This window comes from Lissotriton helveticus, chromosome 6 (genome assembly GCF_964261635.1).
Source record: "Lissotriton helveticus chromosome 6, aLisHel1.1, whole genome shotgun sequence".
Classification (NCBI taxonomy): domain Eukaryota; kingdom Metazoa; phylum Chordata; class Amphibia; order Caudata; family Salamandridae; genus Lissotriton; species Lissotriton helveticus.
The window spans coordinates 1899821911-1899833253 of NC_136067.1; the positions used below are offsets into that span (position 1 = coordinate 1899821911).

At 37.1% G+C, this 11343-nt stretch overlaps 1 long non-coding RNA gene across 1 annotated transcript in view; it reads right to left on the minus strand.

Moving 5' to 3' along the window:
* Positions 1-6320, minus strand: part of LOC144761943 (uncharacterized) — a 151003-nt gene extending 144683 nt beyond the window's left edge. The window contains exons 1-2 of the long non-coding RNA XR_013595967.1: positions 6278-6320; positions 5943-6034 (exon numbers count right to left, since the gene is read on the minus strand). This is a non-coding gene — a long non-coding RNA (uncharacterized LOC144761943). The remainder of the gene's footprint in view (positions 1-5942; positions 6035-6277) is intronic.
* Positions 6321-11343: the final 5023 nt, after the last annotated feature.

Sequence of the window (11343 nt, forward strand, 5' to 3'; positions counted from 1 at the left end):
GCAGAAGTAGGGAAAGTGTAATAAAATTACAAGGTAATGTGAGTGTAAAATAACGTATGCAGAGAAGTATTAACATATTTGACAGTATCTCATACATTAAAATAAAATATTACATTTCATTTTTTGTCTCATTTTTTCAAATACTCAAATAAATCCTCTAAAAACATAATCTAAAAGCGAATCCCAGAAGACCAGACAAACAAAAGACCAGAAAAAAACGAGAAACCAGAACAACAACTTGAGCAAAAAGAAAACATCTACATCAAAAGGTATTTAAAAAACACATTACAAAACACATTACAATTCAAACTCCAGGAAGGTATAGCAGTAGAGAAAGTGTGGGATGGTGTAGGGGTGAGAATTACTATTCTAACTCCAGGAAAGTGCAGCAGTAGAGAAAGTGTGGGATAATGTAGGGGTGAAAATTACTATTCTAACTCCATAAAGGTGCAGCAGTAGAGAAAGTGTGGGATAGAGTAGAGGTTAGAATTACTATTCTAACTCCTAGAAGGTGCAGCAGTAGAGAAAATGTGGGATAGTGTACGGGTAAGAATTACTATTCTCACTTCAGGAAAGAGCAGCAGGGAAAGTGTGGGATAGAGCAGGGGTATGAATTACTATTCTAACTCCAGGAAGGTGCAGCAGTAGGGAAAGTGTGGAATAGTGTACGGGTAAGAATTACTATTCTAACCCCAGGAAGGTGCAGCAGTTGGGAAAATGTAGATTATTATTATGTCTTTTTTATCATTTCAATTTACATACTAAAATAAAACATTGTTTCTTTGCAGATAATGTGTGCTCAGGAAACAGCTACTTACATAAAATCCAAAAAGGAAACAAATTACTTAAGCCTGCAGGATACATATATTGTAAAGAAAGGATACGTTTTCCCAGAAATCATTGGAGGTGCGTGCAATACTACTCATCCCATTGCAGCGGCAGAGCGGTTACCCATGAAGATATTATTATTAAAACAACTGATCATAACCACTCTGCCTCTGCAATGGAGATTGATGTAAGGGAAACCCTAAATGAGATGAAAGTACTTGCAAGCACCTCCAATGATTCTACAGGATCCATTTAAAGAGAGATTGCACAGCATGTCCCCAGTCATGTCACTAGTAATATGCCTATAATTCCTAATCTGAGGCGAATTATACAAAGACAAAAGCAGGCAAGTAACACACAAATAACTACACCTCATACCTTTTCTGACATTGTTATTCCACATGAACTTACTATTTCTTTTGCTGATGAACCCTTCCTTCTCCATGACAACGAAAACCCTCAAAAACGTATTCTAATTTTTAGTACACCCCGCAACCTTGTTAAGTTAGAAAATAGTGAAATTTGGATGATGGATGGGACGTTTAAAAGTACACCCCATCCTTTCACCCAAATTTACACTATACACGCTAAAATTAACCATAATGTGATCCCCTTAGCATATAGTTTACTGCCTGATAAGTCTTCTGCAACCTACACTGAACTTTTATCAGTTATTAAAAATACAACAACCAAAAGTCCTAGGAAAATAAATGTCGATTTTGAATTGAGCATGATCAATGTGATCAGTAAAACGTACACGGATACCCAAATTCAGGGTTGTTTTTTCCATTTTTCCCAGGCATTCTGGCGTAAGTTACAGAAAACAACCCTGGTTGCAGAATACTCAACAGATAGCAAACTACAAGTTGAGTTAAAAAAATTAACAGCTCTTTGTTTTGTGCCTCCCGAAAGTGTAGATGAGTACTACACTACCATTACAGAATCAAATTATTACAATGTAAATGAAGACAAATTGGCACCCATTCTAAATTATTTTGAAGACACATGGATTGGGCACCTAAGCAGATCGGGTCGCAGGAGGAAGCCACTTTTCCATGTGGAGTAGTGGAACTGTTACACGAGCTGTTTAGAGGGAGAAGCTAAAACAAATAATGCCATTGAGGGATGGCATAACTCCTTCAACCATACAATTGGAAAACCACACCCTAATTTCTACTCTTTTTTGGAAACTTTGAAGAAGGAGCAAAGTTTTCAAGAAATGAGACTTTCACAAACATTAGCCGGTAGTCTAAACCCACGAGTTACACAAAAAACAAAGGAAATGTCTGAGAGACTATTGGGTATTATACAACAATTTGCGTTGTCTGTGGCTCTAGACTACCTTGAAAATGTTGCTAACATTCCAAGCTTCTAAATAACTTTTTCACCTTACTTTCCTGCTTTGCCCTAAATTTAAACAAACACTAATTACAATTGGCTATAACATTTTTTTTTTAATTTGTTGGGTCTGCATATCTTTTTTAACCTTATATTTTTTTCTTCTATGTTTTCAAACTGTACTAAACCAATGTTTGAAACATCACAATACCCCAATAATCCGAAATATGAAGGTGCCAATATTTTTAAAATTTTCGGAAAACTTTGAAAATGCTTTCCAATTTGACAACCACCTGACAACATATTTTTTTCAACTAAAAATGCATTTTAATTTTAAAATAATTTCTTCTATTTTTTTCTAAAAAATATAAACTTGGAAAAAGCTTCTTTAAATTACAATATAATTGTCCAAAAAATTGTGGTTACAAGCACAAAATGTTTCTGAAATTGTATATAATACCATAGTAATAAGAGAAAATAAATCAATTATACTCAGTTCAGTTCAGTTCATGAAGCTTTATTCAGTACAAAAGGATTGACCATAAAAGCACATATAAGGAAAATACATATACATAAATCATAAAATTTAGTAAAAAGGTTTCAATACACTACAGACCAATATACTAAAATATCATGCTTTTGCGTACACTGATGGATTTGATTAAAAACATGGCAGTATAAAAACAAATATCAGCGGATGTCATGTTAAAAATAAGACTCATTGCCTCATCCACTGTTTGTATCCCATATTTAGCAAATAAAGGCTTAAGGTACAAAATTCAAAAATTCAAGTACAATTTACATATAAGTAAAAAGTGCAGGGTGCTCTGTTTTGATGTGCCATCATACTGACACGGTCCTTTAGGGTGTTGTTTAATGTTAGGCAATGGCACTAACTCATGGACAATTCCGAACCTGAGCCTGGTTAAGACAAACTTGTGTGAAGGCCTCGTTACCAGCACAAGGTACGGCGGAAAACCTTCAGTGAGAGAGTATTTACTGCCGAAGGAAACAGTTGTCATGGACCGACACGAAGAAGACCTCTTCTTTGCCATATTGTCCAGAAAGATTGCTTTCACATCTGATTTCGGTATAGCCAGTGCAGCTTTAGGATCGGCCATGACATCAAGATTAAAAATGTGTGAATAACAATCTATAACATATCTTAACCACGGGATTTTCCTATACATGTCCAATGAGAGACAGTCTGCGATTACAGATCTGTTTAAGGTCTTTTCCTCCTGGAGCCAGATAGAACGCCATAGCATTAATGGTCTTAAGGCTAAGAGATCATTCAAATAATTAATGTCTAATTCCCGATGGGGCAATACAGTGGCGGCTGATGAGGGCAGACATAAGAGTTTCTTTAAAAAGGAATTTTCCTCAAGCTGCAATTTATGGGCACTCCTATGACCCCAAATAGCCGCCCCATATAATGCGATACTTGCGCATCTCGCTTGATAAATTTGCAGCATATCTCTTGTTCGTCTGTCCCCAATTGTTGCAGCGAATTTAAAAATACCATGGGCGCTTTTCGCCTTTTTATTGCTGACATTTTTAAATTTGTTAGACCACTTTCTATCATGGGAAAAGGTTATTCCAAGATAACAGAAGGAATCGACTGATTGCACCTTATTACCATCAATGAAAAAGGCGGTAGGTTTCTTATTTTTAGCCCCACAGGTCATGATATGTGTCTTGTCCTTATTGATCAGTAATTTCCTGTCCCTAATAAACAGAGAAAATCTATCCATCAATCTTTGCAGACCCAGCGGGGTCCTGGAAAGAAGCACGGCGTCATCAGCGTATAGTAACACCGGCAGTGATGCGCCTTTTAGCCTGGGAGCGTCTGCTTGAACACCTTTTAAAATTCCATCAATTTCATTGATAAATAAAATAAACAATAATGGAGCTAAAACACAGCCTTGTCTTATGCCGCGTCGTACGTCAAATTTGGGGGTACATTTTCCCTTGGTTCCAAAACGCACACAGGTTTGCAGATTTTGGTACAGCCTGGCAAGGAAGAAAATAATACCCTCGGGGGCGCCCATCCGCAGCAAAGTGGGCCATAAAATTCCGTGATCAACCATATCAAAGGCGCTGCTTAAATCAGCAAAACATAAATATAATGCACGGCCGTTGGCTTCTACATATTTCCCAGTTATGAGATCAAGATTCAAACATTGGTCCAGAGTGCCCCTACCTTTCCTAAAACCAAACTGACTTTCGGACAAAATTGCCTTATCTTCAACCCACTCCTCGAGCCTAGCTAACATGACTCTGCTCATAACCTTTACTGAGGAGTCCAAAAGGGAAATGGGGCGATAATTCTTTGCTTCAGACCGATTGCCTTTTTTAAAAATAGGGATAATAATTGATTCCCCCCATGTGGTCGGTGCTTTAGTGCAAACAGCTGCATTAAATACATTTGCAAGGAGGGGGCTCCAGATCTCCGGGCCTGCCTTATAAACATCTATTGGGACCCCATCGGGTCCTTGGGCCTTCCCCCCCTTGCTTGCACGAATTCCTATCTCTACCTCGGCCACAGTCAAATTTAAAGGTAGTATGGGCCAATTACATCGGGTGGTAGCTGAGCCGCAGTCTGAACCAAATATATTCGAAAAATGAGTTACCCAACAATCACTAGAAACATTAGAGCTCAATACAGGGATATTATCGTCTCTGAGGAAGGGGGAATTAACCGTAGCCCAGAATAAAGTATTATTGTGGATCTCTGCAGCTTGGTTTAGTGATTCCCAGGCTTCCTGCTGTAACTCTCGTTTCTTTTTTTTTAGAGCGAATTGATATTCTGCCCTTCGTTTGATTATTAGGGTAATGTTCCTAGGTTTTATTGCTAAGGCCTTCTTTAGCTCTGTTAGTAGCCTGGTACAAGTATGGTCAAATATTCTTCTATTTTGGTAAACCCCAAAATAAAGTATCTCGATAAACATCCAGATAAAGTCCACGATATACAAAAATGGTACTCTTTGACACTCCTTGTTGTTATAATATGTTGATTGATCGTATTATTAATTATATTACATAGATCAACAATTTGTGAGAATTATAATAGCATGCTAAATAAAATACTACCTCCTAACAAAACATTTTCTCACTATATCACCCTAACTATTTACGAATTTAATGCTAAAATCCTATGCATTTTTAATAAAAAAGAAACAAATCTACCTCCAAAAAAGCATATTCTCCCTATCTCCACCTCTACTAGTTACAATAATAAATTATAAAGATAACTGTATATTATCTACCAAACCAATCCAAAGTAAACAATTATTCCCTCCTTCTAAATCATACTATCACTGTCAATCTTAATACTTTCAAAAAACAACGCAGCCAAAGTAAATTATATTTCAGACAATATCAAATTACCAAATTACAGTAATAATTCGAAGCTTTTTTCAAAAATCGAATAACCACAAATCGTTTTTTTTGTAGACAAAAAACAGCAAGAAATTATTGAAAAATGCATTTTAAAAATCTTTTTTTAGTAATCAAATGTTTTCAATCACACATTTACATTAGATTTCATTTTTGTTGAAAATCAATAAATTCTTATCAAAAATAACTTTTCTCTTTAACTTTTAACTTTCTACGACCCGACATAGGCATACTCTAATTACACGATCGGCGACATGCTATTTTACAATATTTACATTACATACGTGAACTGCAATCTCTGCTTATCCCTTCTTTACAATATATGTATACTTTTTTTAATTTAACATGTTTAAATAATAATTTGCAATGTTTCCTACCTGGACGCAGATCAGCTTCCAGCTGCTTCCTCCATCGATCCTCTGCAAAATGTCCGCTTACGTTCACGTTTACGTACTTACGTCATCGAAAGCTGCAAAGATTAAAAAGGGACTATTTGAATGTAATTTTTTTATATTTTATTATTTAAATAAATATAATACATTAAAATACAGAAAAATATGTATAAATTTCCTTGAATAATATTCTATTTTGCTATATTTTTTTAACAAAAAAAACGAATCAATGTATTCTTTATTTTTAATTATGTATTTATTTAATCTAAACATCTTTTTAATAAGTTATTACTTCAAAAATAATGTAATATTATCCTTACCTGTATTCTTATCCCATTTCCTTTCAGAAGATTCCCTTTCTTCTTCTTTTTAACCTTCATTTTCAGTTCCGCGGGACAACCAGCTTCATCTATGGAAATAAATAAAGGACAATTACTTCCATTGAAATCAATGCAAAATCGTGGGAACTTTTTTTTAAAAATTAGTATTAATAAATGTAACAACTATTAATCATAGTAAATAATTTTTCTTTTTAATCTATCACTTTTTATACATTTTTATAGATTTTTTAATAAATGTATTAATTTTTTAAAATTTAAATAAAAAAATAGTTATTTTTATGTATTTAAATAATACCTTTATACAACTTTTTTGTCCTTAACTTTAACCAAAAATAACTATTCCCACATTAATAATAAAATTTTATTTTTACCCAACATTTTTTTTAATTTAAATTCTAAACAATTATTTCTCAAATGTATTACTTTGTGCAAGATTATTTATTTAGTAGTAGTAGAAAGCTTTATTCGATTTTAGAACAAGATAAAATCATAAAAGCAACAGTCATAATATACGGTTTCATATACAGTCATAAGTATACAATAAAAATAGTATTAAACGATATATATATATATACACATGATAAAGCCTTTCATCCGTACAATAGATCATATAAAAAGTTTGGATTCTGTCTGCTAGTTATGTAAAGTCAGGCATAACAACCCAGAATGGTTCATTTTTAAGTCACTGTAAGTCTCCATGAGTGGCTCGGATTTTCAGACAGTTCTTAAGAAACATGGCTATGCATTTGGCATTTGATACTGTATCTAAAAATTGTAGAGCCATAAAAGCTGGCCGGCATCTTCTCAGTCCAAGGGATAACAGGATTGGAATGATCCAGCGTTTGCGTGGTACATCTTAAAATTTACAGAACAGCAATACGTGAATATTGGACTGTTCTGAGGTGCCATCGCAAGGACACCGGATGATGGAATTTGACCAATCCTGTCTCCCTGGGAATGTAACCAAACAGAAAAACAAATTAAGCCTAAACCGAGTTAGCAAATATTTTTCATAGGTGGACAAACAAAAGGTAAGATACGGCTGGATGCCCAGAGTACATTGAATCGTTAAAATATGGCGATTGGTAGCTTTATTGATTTCTTGAGCCATGCGAAGTTCTCCCAGGTGGGATAGACAAAGCGATCTCAGGGCCTTTCTTGTAACAGTGGTTAAAATTGCAGGTTCTTTAAAATATTTTGAAAGACCCAGATCATTAAAAAAGTTATGTACATAGGACAGCCATGGAACATCCTGCCAGTTGTCTAAGACCAAGCAATCTGTAATTAGTGCACGGGTTAAGCTACACTGCTTCGTTGACCAGATGCGATGCCACAATAATATTGGCTGGATGTTTATATAGTCAGCAATGTAATCCATGCCCAGCTCAATGTGGCAAGCAAAAGTTGGAGAGCATTGTGGAACGGCCAAAAGGTAGCGGATGAAATTATTCTCTGCCCTCTGCAAGGTGACCACAGGTACATAGCCCCACACCCCAGCACCATATACAGCTACGCTATGATACTTAGCATGATATATTTGCAAGAGTTCTTTTGGGGGGGGGCTTCCCTATTTTACGGGAAAAAGCAATCAACGCAGAGGTGGCTCTTAAAAATAAAAGATGTCTATTATCAATGGCCGATTTCCATGAGGAGGTATTGTCAAATAATATACCTAAATAAGGATATGTCTTACTGCAATCCAACTTAGCTTGTTCAATACATATCGTTTTTTTCTTAGATGTCTTTTTGCCTAAATGCATAACTAGCGTTTGCTTAATATTGACCATTAAATCCAGTGAGGCCATGAATTTACAGTATGAGTTTAGCTGGATCTGGAGTTGTACTGGGGTTCGTGCCATAATTACCGCGTCGTCCGCGTAGAGTAACGCGGGAATCGGACGACAGGCAATTGTTGGGAGGTCCTGACTCCCTTCTAGCATGGCCTTCTCAAGGCCATTTGTATACAAATTAAATAGAAAGGGAGCCAGGACACACCCTTGTCTGACTCCCTTAGTTACTGCGAAAGGGTGAGTGAGCTCCCCGTTCACCCCAAATCTCACCCTAGCCGATGCTCCTGAGTACAGCTCACGCAAAAAAGATATTATTGGAAGGTCTACTCCCATTTCAACTAGGATTGACCACAGCCTAGAGTGTGAAACGCAATCAAAGGCTGCGGTCAAATCTACGTAAACCAGGTGAAGATTGCCTTTCTTCGCCTGGACATACTTCCCAATTAGAAGGGAGAGATTCAGAGCCTGCTCCACGGTGCCCAGTACCTCCCGGAAACCATATTGCAGGTCTGTCATAATGTTGTTATCTTCAGACCAGACCCGCAATCTCTCCAGGATCAAGCGTCCTGCAACTTTACCAAGAGAATCCAGGAGGGAGATGGGCCTGTAGCATGCTGGGTTGTTACGGTCTCCCTTCTTAAAATGGGGAGCAAGATGGATGTAGACCAAGTTTTTACGAGACCACCTCTTAATGCCGCTTCAATTACTCTGGTTAGTACTGGTGAACAAAGCTCCAGGGTATGTGTATAAATGTCCAACGGAACGCCGACCGGCCCAGGAGCTTTGCCAGACTTTGAAGAAGACAAAGCATTAATTTCTTCCTCGTGGCTAAAAGATCATTCGAGGGGATAAGGAGATATATACGGGTTTTCACTATAATGAGGAACCTCAGCTAGAAATATCTTTGAGAAGTGGGAAACCCAGCCCTCTGCGGTGATCGCTACTTCCACACTAGGGCCGGTCTTCGCCGTGTTCAAGAAGGGTGAATTAACCACTTTCCAGAACAATAAACTATCGTTCCTTTTACAACTCTCATGGAGCTTCTCTCACAGATCTTTTTTCCTATCTTTTTTGCAGTCTTTTTTCGCCTTATTATAGAGTTTTCTCAGCCTCCTAATTTCTAGCTGATCCCTCTCAGATTTATGTAAGGCTGTTTTTAAAGCTGATAGGGCTTTACGACTTTCAGAGTTAAACCATCCTTTTTCCTGTTGGCCATTCTGCTTTTGTTTGCGAAGGAGCCCCTTACTAATCACTTTGGTTATATCAATAAATTATTCAATATTTCCTCTACAGTAGAAAAAGGGTTTAAACATATTTCTAACATAGGAAGAGATTTAGTAATGACATTTTGTGTGATAATATCTGGGTCAACTTTAGCCCATTTGACCGAGTACCCGTTAGTTTTATCCAAATTCAGGGCTCTTTGGTTCAACAGGCCGAAATTATCAATTGGAGAAGATCCAAACGGCACTGTAATAGTCACACTATTTGGGAAATGGTCGCTGCTAGCGTCCTCTCCAGTACAAAATGTTTGCAAGTCATCCCTCATGTGATTTGAAATCAGAATGAAATCAATCGTAGTGCTACATCCCCTACCGTGAAAAGTAGGTGAAAAATCAATTGGGGGTACAACTAACTCATTTGCAAACCCCAGTCCTAACATAAAAAACTTTTCATTTAAAATATTCCCAACGCTTGAATGAGCGAAGTGGGTTAAAGGACTCCCCTCCTCGTCCATGATACCACAATTTGAGTTTGAATATTCGTTACATAAAGAAATGTTGTAGTCACCACCCCAAATTAATTTAAAAGGAAGAGAAGGACAACATTTCCGATGTTCCTCTAAAATGGAGGTTATCTTATTGACAACTTTCACAAATTCCAAAGGTGACATATTGTTATAAAAATGTACCAGAAAATATGTATACCCTTGATTCACTGAAAATTTTATTATTTGGTAATTCTCTTCAGTTGCTATTTCGGTAATTTTCTTAAGTGAAAGGGTGTTAGATACATATACTGATAAACCTCCCTTGGGTCTACCAAAAGGAGAAGGACGAGCACTTGAAAAATACAATCTGTAACCCTGGAGTTGCATTTCAGTTACCAACCATGTTTCCTGCCAGCATACTATAGTGTGATTTCTAATTATTTCTAACCAATTAGGTTGCTCAATTTTTGTCCGCAAACCTGCGACATTCCAGAATAGGATAGAAAGGATCAGACTACCTGACTGTGGAGCCTTAGGGGAAATTTGCCGCTCTATAATTTGAGTTTGAGTATCCATGGTTTGCCCCTGCGGCAACGAAAAGACATTTTGTGATAAGTCGTGGGGTCCTTCATTCGGGACACCAGTGTCATTGATCTTATTTGGGGAGTCTGTAATACGTGAAGTGTTGCCACAGAGATCTTTAAATAAAGGGACCGTCTCCACAGTTTGCCCTTGAGATGGCAGAGGAGGATCCTGTGGTTGATTACAGTACTCAATAATCGTGACACGATTGACCAGGGCCTTATTTGGGGAATCGATATTAACAGTGAAAACGTCACAATAATCCTCAATTGGAGTATCCTTTACATCCATGGTCGGCCCATCCAAGGGAGGCAGGTTGAAATTGTCTAAAGGAATTGGGGTGATGGTTAGTCATTCGATGTCATCTAAGCCTGACAGAATGTCAAAGCGATTCTGTGTAAGAATCGCAAATGATCTTGTTATCGGTGGATAGTTGTACCTCCGTTCCCATGTGTGAGAGCATTCAGTGGTAAGGGATAATAATCACATGGGATCCTAGAAGGGTCAGTATAATATTGAAAAGTGGGTCTAGAATGGTTAGCCTGATATAAATGTAAAGGCCTAAAGGGAGCATCCTGCTGTTGGGGTAAAAATCTGGGGGGATCAACACGTTTATCAAAATGTGGTCTGAAGCATGGAGTTTCCTCATGGAATAGAGGTCTAGTATCATCTACCTGGTAGTTGGCCGATGGCTTAGGAATAATGGGGAGTACCATATTTCTAGGATAGAAGTACGTAAGATCTCGGGCTGTAATTTCGTTGCTACCATTAGGAGGAAACCAGTCTAGAATGTAACTAACTGCCCTGGTATCTCTAAAATTTATTATAATAATGTCCCCCGTGATGTTTTTTATGCTAGGAACTAACCAAGAAAGACGCCTCACGTGTAAAATTTCGCCATTTACATGTGGAGGAAGTGGTCGATTTTTCTTTAGCCAAAATATGACCTTATTCTTCAGCTG